Here is an 11,882-nt window from a genome sequence, read left to right on the forward strand (position 1 = left end):
AAGCAGGACAAGCAGAAGAAACTGGCGATGAAATTCCCGGATTACATGATGATCAGGAGGACATCGAAGGAAGACTTGGCAATAACAACTGGTTAGACTAAATCCCATTCGTAATTCAATGATGTAAATTCTACTTACATACTGCTCGATATCAGAAATATTTTAGTGAGGTGACGTGACCAGCGCAGCGCAGCGGACATGTTGCTCCGCGGCGAATGAATCGCAAGCAAGGCCAGCCCATGTCATCGGCCGTATCTCTCCGCGCATAAAACGAAGCAATCTCGCTGTCCGGATACGCTGAAAACTTATGTGCAGAACACACCTTGCGACACAATTGTCTCGAGTAGTCCGATAAATCTGACATTCTGTTGCATTTTTATTTATTTTATTCCTACTGTCATCATGTTGCGCCAGTAAAAACAATGAAGAAAAGAAAATAATCAAAGAAAGCTACAGCACGTCAGATTTATCGGACGAGTCTAGACTCTAGAGTTGACAAGTAACTTGTATTAGCATGCACACAATGTATAAGTCAATGCGTAAGAGTCCCGAAGCTATGAGGCCATGTAATAGGACAGATAAATTTGTCTTTCATTGTTGTGCCATCATATTTTTCCCTGTTCATTGATTACAGCATTTTGGATAAATGTTAATGAATAGCAAGCCAATGGAAGCAGTACCTTTACTTTAGAATAAACCCATGTATGTTGAGTGCAGCCATACCTGGCTTGCATGTATGTGGAATCGTACCTATCCCAGCAGGCTTGTTTCAACGAACAATTCAATAAGCTGCAAAATGTGGGTGCAGGTTTTTCACATTGTTTGATTTTAAAATTATCTCCTTGTGCCTTGAAATGATGCAATATTAATCGTTAGTATTTTACTTGTATGTCCCTGTAAGTTTCTTTTTTAATGGAAACGTTCAACAGTCACATTTTATATTTTGTGGACATGGCATAGCCCTTTATTGTGCATACATGTATTGGATTTGTACACGACTACGACAAGGTAGTAAAGGGATAAATAATTGCCTCGTGATTGTTGTGCATACACGGCTCAGAAGCAGAATTTCTTTTCCGCGAAACAATCACAGGAATTAAGACGATGAGTGAGATAGCAAACAAATGTGCACAATGCATTTGTACGTACTTTATACGGCGCGTGACGTCTAATCAAGCCACTCTGAGCGAGTCATGTTCTGGAGATGACGTCAACGGTCACGTGACCTGCAGTTCACTGAACTCCACTTTTTTGAGGGGCAGGGCATAGCAAGTTGTGAAAAGCACTACAAATGTTCTAAATATTGGTCTAATTATCCATTGTTTATTTAAAAAAAGAAACATGGGTGATTTCTTCACTAGGAAGGTCAAGTTAATATATAAATAACCAGAAACTTTTGAGTGTCATGGGACCTTTAAACAGAGAAAAGCTCCTCGACTTGTATGCTTAAATATGCCCAATTCCATATGAATTAAAAAGCAAAAACAGGAAGTTTTTAGACAAGGCATGTCAATGGAAGGCCAGTTGATGCTGGCTGAGGTAGATCAATACAAAGTAAAGGACAAACGGCCTCCACCTCCACCACCAAAGTTAATGATGCTTTAACTACAAACCACACTGATACGGTATTAAACCAATAAAGGAAAGCATTTAACAACAAGCCACCAGGCCACATCTTATCGAGTCATTTTTGTCCACTGCCCCTCCGACAAGGTCGGAGATAGCGAAAATTAAAATGAGCTCCGTCCCGCCGACTGATCATCCGTCCATGACGGATCATCAGTGGTGCATATACTTCTGTGCACGAGATATTTCAAAACCGTCGAACATTTATCTTTCATATTGCAGACATCTATTCCTCATGACATTTTCTCAACCTGATTAGATCACGGCATTGTGTGTGTGTGTGTGTGTGTGTGTGTGTGTGTGTGTGTGTGTGTGTGTGTGTGTGTGTGTGTGTGTGTGTGTGTGTGTGTTTTGTCAGTTATCTCCATATATGGGTTTCAGAAGGTGGAGCGGAGTCATTATCTCAACCTCGAAGTAGCCACTTCGTTTCAGCAAGGTTGGGGGGGAGAAAGGGGGGGAGGTGGGGGGGCGTTGGCGGGGGCCACCGTAAAACCATTCATGGACCAAGATGTGAAGTTGTTTTGTTCTCAAAATTTTGTTCCGAGGGCTCTTTTCAGGATCGTCACCGAGCCCCGGACATCTTCCAACTGCAGTTTGTTTTTATTAATATTCCCAGGGTTAGTTTTTAAGATCTCTGCAAGGTTCTTCATCATTCTCGTTGCTACAATTATCACTGGTACAATTTCGGCGCTTTCCAGATTCAGGGATCTTTTCACCTCATTTTTTTTTTTTTTTTAATACCTTGTCGAGGCTGGTATGAGAGCGAACACACAACGCACAGCAAGGGGGGTATGAGACAAGAGGGGTGGGAGTGGGAAGGACAAAATGGTGGGGAACAGAGACATTACGAGATCTGTAGAAGGGAGAGGGATGGGGCAGGGTGGGGTACACAGGGTAAACAAGACAGACACTACAGGGACTTTCAGGAAGGAAAGCAGGGAATTTGAAGAAGGTGGGTTTGGGTGGATTAACGGGGGTAGAAAAAATCGTGGTTTTGGATTGGGGAAGATAAGAGATTGTGGTGAACAGCTATTTTGAAGACCTGGAGGGAAGAATGGGATTGAATAGAGTGAGGGAGTTTATTCCAAAGGCGGGAAAAAAGAGGAATGAAAGAGTGAAGGTGAGCAGTGATTCATGATTTTGGTAGTTTTACCAGAAGGGGTTGTTGGCGGACCTTGAGCGCCCTGCCGAAATGTGGTCGGGACAAATCGCAGAGAGACTGGAGAGGAGACAGTAGAAGACAGAAAGACCACCGACCTGCCTGTGGTGAGGGAGTGAGAGAGACCCAAACACAGCCTCATTGCAGGAGATACCAATGATCCTAAATGCCTTGGTTTCCACAGCGTGAAGCCGAGAAAGGTGGGAGGTCTTGATATTTAGTCCTTTTGATGTGTGTTGGTCATATTTAGTCAAGGGCGGAGGAGCTCATTGTGAGCCAACGGCCATCCATATCTAGTGCCCAACTGTGTCTGCGGACGTCGTCCTGCAGTTGGGTTACTTCTTATTAGGAGGTTGGTGGCAGGATTTGCACTCTGGCCACCGTAAAACCCTTCATTCCGCAAAATACAAAAACGCAAAGAAATCTGAAAACCCACTCAGTGGGAGAACTTTCCTGTGCAGCTTCCCTTCACAGGGCAGCTCACCAGATCACGGGATTGTGACAAAGCTTTCGGGACCCCCAATCTTTGATGATAGGAGGGAAACCACGGGGTAACATTCCCGGGTCAGATTGCGGGAGTGTGTTGGAGTGGTGCTGAGGTGTCGTCCACCAGATGGCAGTCTCCTTGGGTTAACCTGAGGCGTTCTCTACAGGTGGGTGCCTGGAATGTCCTATCCCTAAGAGAGGATGGTCACCTGTCTCTGTTATCATCTGAGCTCAAGTGTTTGGACATCGGTCTTGCTTGCAGCAAGCACTCTCTGAGGTTCGGAGACCGGATTGCGGCGAGATCATGATGGGTGGTTACACCTACTCTTGGTCTGGTCGCTCTGATGGTTACCATTCCAAAGGAGTTGCTGTAGCTGTGTCCAATAAGCTGACTCCAATGATAATTGAGGTAACACCGGTCAACGAGCATATTAAGAGACTAAGGATTCGTCACTCCGTAGGTGTCATTTCCCTGGTCTCTGTTTTCTGCTCTGACTGAGGCAAGCAATCTCACTGTGAAGGATGCATTCTCCGCCACGCTTGAGTCTGTGGTTGATCAGTGCCCCACACGAATACACTTCTAGTCTTGGGGGATTTCAATGCATTGACTGGAACTGATAGGGATGGTTATGAGACGTGTGTTGGTCCAAATGGGTCAGGAACTATGAACCAGAATAGCACTAAGTTCCTTGACTTTGCAAGAAGTCATGGACTTAGGGTGGCCGGTTCATGGTTTCAGCGCCCACAAGCTCATCACTGGACTTGGTATTCCAACACTGGCGGTGTGGCAAAGGAGATTGATCATGTCCTCGTTGATGGTCACTGGAGGATGATCCAGAACTGCAGGGTCTCCCGGAGTGCTCAGTTCCTCAATACTGACCACCGGCTTGTAGCAACTCTGAAGTTGCATCTTAAATCCAGGAGAATGGTGCCATCCCAGCTTAGGCTGGATGTTGGCAAGCTCAAGGATGAGAGGGTGGCTGAGGAGTTTGCGAACAAGCTGAGTGGAGATTTGGGGGGTCTGGGTGCTTTGGGAGGTCCTGAAGAGTTGTGGAGTGCCTTCAAGACCACCGTCCTTGATGTTGCCAGTGGATGTCTTGGAACTCACCGTAGGGTAAAGAAGAATTTTGTCTCTCAAGGGACACTGGATATCATTGACCAGTCACAGGACCAGGCTGAATGGCAGAGTTGAGCTGTTCAGGGAGCTGAGGCATAAAACTGTACGTGCGCTAATGGTGGACAAGAAGGCCTATGTGCGAGGAATCTGTGAGGGGGTAGAGCATCACCTGTGGTCAGGTGATTCTCGTCCCGCTTACAGGGGAATTCGCGCATTGCATTCATCCAAGCCCATCCCTCGGTGTACTGCAATTAGAGCAGAGGGTGGGAGGCTCTTGACAGAGGAGTCTGAAGTGAAGGCCTGCTGGGCCGGTTACTTTGAGCGATTGTACCAGGCTGATCCACCAGCTGTCAAGTTGGACGTCAGGGGTGTTACAATCCCTGTTTCTGACCCTCCAATCAACTGTGGTCCAGCTTCTCTTGTGGAAACACAGGCTGCGGTGAACCGGTTGAAAAGGGGTAAAGCTCCAGGGTTCTGTGGCATCCATGCTGAACTTCTCAAGGCTGGTTTGCATGCAGTTCTGTGCTCTGCCTGGAACACAGGCATCATCCCAACTGACTGGAAGAGGGGCCTTGTTGTTTCTCTCTGAAAAGGGAAGGGTGATCGCCAAGACTGCAACAACTACCGAGGGGTGACTCTGCTCTCAGTGCCGGGCAAGGTCTTTGCTTGGATAATTCTTGATAGGGTTCGCCACCATCTGCTTGAGCACCAGCGTCCAGAGCAGTCAGGCTTTATACCAAAGAGGTCAACAATTGACCGTATCCTTGCTGTTCGAGTCCTCACCGAACGCAGACGAGAGTTTCGGCAGGGGCTGCTTTTCTCAGCTGCAGCCTGCACAGTACTCCAGTTCTTCTCATCGAATGGAAAAGGAAAACATCACAATATGGGGTCTTCGCTGAGGGCTTGCCGGCAATGTGGAGAATACAACGCCTGGATGCAGCCTATGTTGATCTCTGTAAAGCGTTCGATTCAGTGAATCGGAATACCCTCTGGAGGATTCTTGGTCTTCGTGGGGTGCCACCAAAACTGATCGATCTGATGTCTGAACTCTACTCTGGTACTGAGAGTGCTGTGAAATGTGGTGGTCCCATATCTGACTTTTTTCCAGTTGTTACTGGAGTTTGTCAGGATTGTGTACTGGCCCCCACATTTTTCAGCGCTTGTATGGACTGGATTATTCGGAGGATGTCGGATACATCAAGCTGCGGTGCATCGTTTGGGAATGTCAAGATGTCTGACCTTGATTTCGCAGATGATGCAGTCATCTTTGCAGAGACTTTAGATATCATTTTGGGGGCCCTCGAGGTGCTGAATGAGGAGTCGGAGTCGCTGGGATTGTGGGTTTCCTGGGTCAAAACTAAGATCCAGGCTTTCAATGACATCTTGGATGCTGCTGTCCTGTCTGTGCCTGTTTGTGGTGAGGATGTTGAGGTCGTTTAGAGATTCACTTACCTTGGCAGTGATATTCATGTCTCCGCTGGCTGTGAGTCTGAGGTCAATAGACATCTGGGTTGGGCCTGGGGAGTCATGGATTCACGGGACAATGGGGTGTGGCACTGCCGGTACCTGTGTGGGAGGACGAAAGTCCGAGTCTTCAGGTCCTTAGTGCTTCCAGTCTTGCTCTGTGGATGTGAGACTTAGACTGTGACCAAGGATCTGATACGGAGACTTAATTCCTTTGGTACCAGGTCTCTTTGGAGAATCCTTGGCTATCGCTGGTCAGACTTTGTGTCCAACAAGCGGTTGCTGACAGAGACTCAAATGAGATTTGTTACCTGCATAGTCTGTGAGCATCAGCTGCGGCTGTATGGACATGTGGCTCATTTTCCTGACGCTGATCCTGCTCACCAGATTCTCTCAGCGAGGGGGTCTCCTGTGTGGAGGAGGCCAATGGGCCGACCACATGCCTCGTGGTTACAGCAGATTGATCGGCATCTCAAGGAGATGGGTATGGGCCAGGCACCTGCCTGGGGGATGGCCAGATGGAGGCCCCTGGAGTACCGGTGGAAAGTGGACGCAGTGATGCGCTGCTCTAGCGCATGCTCCCATACCTGACCTGATCTGATGTGTCTGCCTGTGCACGTGGAACGACCACCCAAAAGTCAGGGGACCTCGAGCATCAGCTCCTTGTTATTACTTGATGTAGACATTTCATCGCAGTTGATTTTGACATGCCAGCACTAATTCGACAAGGATGGTAACTCGTAGGCAGGCCAGAATGCAATACCCATTCCGGAGTACTATCTTGGTTACATTCACCACCTGCCAAAGAGAAGTATGAGGGGTGTGCTGCCTCCTCCAAAGTGGTATCCTAATAAACACAAAACTAAAAGTCAGGGTGAATCTCTGGTCCAAGCGATGAAACCATTTCACCGTCCCGTCACACCCTCCACATAGAATGAGCAAGGACACAGCATTTCAAACTCTGAGCAGCCTCTGTCATTTCTTGCAGCATACTAATAAACGATGCCCGGGTATCCTTTGTTTCCATCCATCTGAGGCGAGCGGAGTAATCATTAGTGAAGGAGGTGATTCCTGTTTGTCGAGATGCGGCGTCAGCATTGATTGTTTGCTCCAGTGTTAAATCAACAGGAATTCTGCTGAAATCATGTTCTGTCCTTCGCACTGTAAATGCACCCTGGTTAAGTATCTCTCTGAGGCCGGGATGCGTGTCATCAATATTCAACAAGTCCAGTAGTTAGTATTTTGTTAACCAGCGCGAATAGTTGATGTGGGCTGTGGCAAAGAACAGGTCAATGATCGGTGTCAGTGTGAAGACAAAGAGTTCAATGTTATTTGTACGGATAGCTCTTTCAAACTGGTGAAATACTTTTTTTGTACTCTACATACATCATCCAGAACTGGGCAGTGTATCCGTGGGCTCCTGAAAGTGTTGTATTGGTGAATTCAAAATAACCTTTAGCACAATTCGCAAAAAGATCTGTACTCATCACAAGCTCAAGCCCATGTTTTCCAGTATTGGTATTGGTTTCCACTGAAGATATCAGGGAGTGAAGCTCTTCTTTAAAATCACACATCTCCAAAAATGCCTTGAAATGCAGACTTTCAAAGGCAAGGGCAAGTAGAGGATGGAGCCTCTTGCATCGGTTAAAGTGTTTTCCAGTGAGAAATCCATTCAAAGAACCCGGGGCAAGGACCCCAGTATCTGTAAGCATGCTAGTTCCTACTGATTCTGCTATGAGCTTTCCAAGTGCCTTGAAGAATGCCATTTCTATATGGAAATCACCCATCATGATGAATATCTTGTCAAATGTTGGGGATTCTCTAGCTTGGATCTGCATAGCTGGTTTTGCTGCATTAAGGTCATAAGTAACCAGTCCATAATCTTGATTGCATTCTTCAGCACACTTCTGGGTTGTCTGAAGGGTTTTTCGCACTACCGACAAGCTGGTGATAGGCTCCTTAAGGTTTGGCATGTATCTCACTTCCTGTTTTGGTAGCTCATCCTTGTAGAAGATGGCATTGAAGCCAACCCACATGGGATGAACATCAGTCTCAAACGCGTGGCACATCATCCATATGAGGTCAAGATGCCTTGCCCTAATTGCCACATCTGGTAGGTTAAATACGCATGTGTTCTTGTAGCTGAAGACTGTCATTTTGGGTACACCGAAATATGGAGCAAGAGGAGTGTCAGCGACAGTGAGAGACCTCTTCTTCTGGACAGCTTTCTTTGCTCCTGGTATTGGCTTTCTCACTGGCATTGGTGTTTCATTAATCTGTCGAATGCTGGTACTATCACATGGCAAGTTTTGATACAGAATTCCCATCGTATCATGAAGTGTGTTGCACTCCGACAACGTTTGGGTCATTTCATCAAAATTGTCAAATGCGAGTCCCATCGGAAGTCCTGGCAAAGTGTTCTCAGGGCAAGCTTCTTTTCTCTCTTGGATCGCTTCAACGGTATCTGTTTCGAGTTCCTCCAAGCAAGAATAGTTAAGACAATGACCAAACCTATTCAGAACTTGAACAAGTTTCTTGCTACCAATGATAGATCTGAAAGCCATACCCAGAGTGACATGTTTTGCTGGTTTTGCGCGGCCTCTTTGAACAACAAACAATGCATCCTGACTTGTTGAATCAATTTGACGTTTTATCTGCTTTCCACATTGGTCAGATATTTTGCCTGTGTACAGAACTTTGAAGAAGTTCATCACAGGTTGGGGTACAATTGTGTCTCCGTCTCTGACATCATCTCGTGTTGGATTTTCTGGTATGTCTTTATGGGGAACACTTAACAGCTGCTTTCGCAAAATAAGTGCTGCTTGGTTGAGGAGTCGTTCTTCGGACTCTGCGTAGTCATAAGCCACTCGTACGGAATCATCAGCGATTTATGCGTTGTACAGAATGCTGCCCAATTTCTTACCTGCTGGACTCTGCATCTTGAGTTTGGACCCAAATTTATTTCTAAGGTTTCGCATGAGACTTTGCTTATGCATAGGGGACTCATCAGCAGATGAACAAAAGTCCAAATAACATTGATAAACAGATGTCAATAGTTCTGCACGTTTGTCAACAATTACAGACTTTTCAACACATTCATGGATATGTCTAATTGCAACTGTCTTTTTCTGTGGAATGTAATCAGTATTAGAATTTCCACTGGCTGTAAGTAAGAATGCGCTCTTGCATGAGTGATGATACTTAGCTTCTTTTGCAACCAGGTCTTCTTATGTCCGGCCTCTCATGTCTCACACAAACCTAACAGTTGAATAGCTCCACCTTTTTTCTTCTTCCTCTTTGAATTGCAGAAAAGGCAAGTTGAAGGAAGTATTCCAGATGACGAGGGTCAGCTTCGTCATCTGCCCTTGCATTTGATCGCAAATGAGGCAAATTCCTCTCACTAAGGTCAAATGGTCTATCTCCAGGAGCTGAGGTTGTTGATGTAACGACTGTGAATTTCTGGTAGCAGGCTACATGATACCCATCATTCTCATCCGGGTTCTGAGGCAAGCTGACAACCAAGTCATAGTACACTGATTTCAGAAATTGGGGTTTTGCACGCCTTTTCTCAGCTGCAGCCTGCACAGTACTCCAGTTCTCATCGAATGGAAAAGGAAAACATCACAACGTGGGGTCTTCGCTGAGGGCTTGCCGGCAATGTGGAGAATACAACGCCTGGATGCAGGAACATCGTTGTTAGAAGGATCAGATGATTCCATATCTGTTTCACTGGCCTATGACCTGAAATGAAATGGATTCCATTTGTCAAGCTATAACTAGCAAAAATGCACTTCAAAAACATGTTATGAAGTCCAAAAAACTTGGGATTACATACGACACAATACCAGTATTACCAGAGTTTATCAATACTGGTGTTAATTCTAAAATGATAGATAATGGGATGAGAGACATCTGCAGCTCTGTGGCGGAGACTCATAAGTAGTGCTGTTCGCTGACACCATTTCTTGTATTACTGGTAGAAAAGATTTACATTATTATTCGTGAATATAATAATAAAGAAAGCAAAAACAATCACCTTCAACAAATGTTACTTCAGTGCATGGAGATGCAGTCTAGAATAGGCTAGGGATCCAAGAATTGTAGGCTGAATTATGGGATATACTAAACCCCTCCTCGTGGACAATTCGTTGATTTAACCACAAGCCACAATAAGTTATTGGCTTAGGGTCCCTAATGCATGTTATCTGAACTACTCTAACTCTAGATAAAACTCACCTCTCAGTTATAAAATATCTGTAACTACTACATTCAGAATGATGAAATGGGAATCACAGCACCAACTATGCTGCACAGCTGAACTACATGCATCACCAACACACTGCATGAGCCCATCCTTGCATGCTAAGCCAGCAGTATATATGATGAGTCATGTAGGCCCACAAGTGATTCGTCATCTTCCATGCAGTTATCTAATAGTTTAATACCTGAGCAAATGTTGGTTCCTGAGTACACCAATTCTACTTCCTCCTTCACAGGAATTTGACCATAATTGATATTTGAACCCTTCTTAAATGGGTTTTGCACCAAAGGGGTCACTTAAGAACGACTGATCCTGCATTAGGAAGGTCAAAGGAATATTTTCACAAAGTTCCATTGATGTACTTGAGATGTGATTTAAATGTGCTAAAAATAGTGGCCTATTTAGGCCGTTCTTAAATGGGATTTGCACCAAAATCGTCACTTAACAATTACTGATCCTTCATCAGGATGGTCTAAACATTATTTCTGCAAAGTTTCAATAATGTACTCAAAATGTGATTTAAACGTGACAGTGGCACCCCCTTTCGGCCGTTCTTAAATGTATTTTGCCCCAAATCCGTCACTTAAGAATTACATATCGGTAATCACAGTGCCAAAATTAAACTCTTGACACCAGTTTGATTCATGTACTCAAAATGTAATTTAAACGGATTTTGGTGGCTACTTTAAGCAGCGCCCCCTACGTAATGCACCAATTGGAAAACTTTAAAATGCCCATTCGGACGTCCCCATTCCACAATTTAATGACTTTTGCTCTCAAACCTTTTCTACTCGAGATGTAGTACAAATCTCTGTTAGCTCCTGCGTTATGTGGCATGATCAATATTTATTGGGGTGTGTTGTGCAGAGATCGGGGAGAGACTGGTCCCTCTGTGGTCTGTGGGTCTGTGGGTGCAGCAAATAAACAAGCAACTTACAAAAGCGGACACAGAACAGACTTAACGCGAAAATAATAACAACAATAATGATAACAATAACGATCTTCTGCAGTCTTACTTAATATAAGCAGACAGGCACCAGGACACACACACACACACACAGACACAGACACAGACACAGACACAGACACAGACACAGACACAGACACAGACACAGACACAGACACAGACACAGACACAGACACAGACACAGACACAGACACAGACACAGACACAGACACAGACACAGACACAGACACAGACACAGACACACACAGACACACACAGACACACACAGACACACAGACACAGACACACACAGACACACAGACACACAGACACACAGACACACAGACACACAGACACACAGACACACAGACACACAGACACACAGACACACAGACACACAGACACACAGACACACAGACAGACACACAGACACACAGACACACACAACCCGAAGAAGAGGGAGTATTGAAACAAGAAGGGAGAGGAGTTGAGGCTACTATCTCGGTACCTTTGTTCTTGATTGCACGACGCACCACCAATAAGTTTCGGGGGGGGGGGAGGGGGGGTGGATGCTCCGTGGTGCGGTACCCGACAGCTGTCGCATCGTTTCTGGCTTCAGCAGCGCATGTGGAGACCGTGTTCGTGAAGGAGGGGCTTGAGTGGAGAAGGGGCGGAGTCCAGAGTGCGTGGATGGAGTGGTAGGTGGGACCAGGTTGGTGGGTGGGGTCAACGTCGTGTGGGCGGAGATGGGGAGGCAGAGTCCAGGCAGCAGCAGGCGGGTCGTGGTGATGTCGAGCAGAGCGAGGGAGTGAAAGAGAGAAAG

The 11,882-nt window shown here is 45.8% G+C and overlaps 1 protein-coding gene and 1 pseudogene across 2 annotated transcripts in view; both read right to left on the reverse strand.

The window, feature by feature from the left end:
• The window catches only part of KIAA0753 (KIAA0753 ortholog), a 133,625-nt gene that overhangs the window by 56,955 nt on the left and 64,788 nt on the right, over positions 1-11,882 (reverse strand). The gene's annotated exons all lie outside the window — the stretch shown is intronic.
• LOC147028061 (uncharacterized) overlaps positions 935-11,882 on the reverse strand; it is a 17,837-nt pseudogene continuing 6,889 nt past the window's right edge.

The sequence above is a fragment of the Eptatretus burgeri genome, chromosome 4 (genome assembly GCF_056783735.1).
Source record: "Eptatretus burgeri isolate ZD-2024b chromosome 4, Ebu_testis_v1, whole genome shotgun sequence".
NCBI classification, from domain to species: Eukaryota; Metazoa; Chordata; class Myxini; order Myxiniformes; family Myxinidae; genus Eptatretus; species Eptatretus burgeri.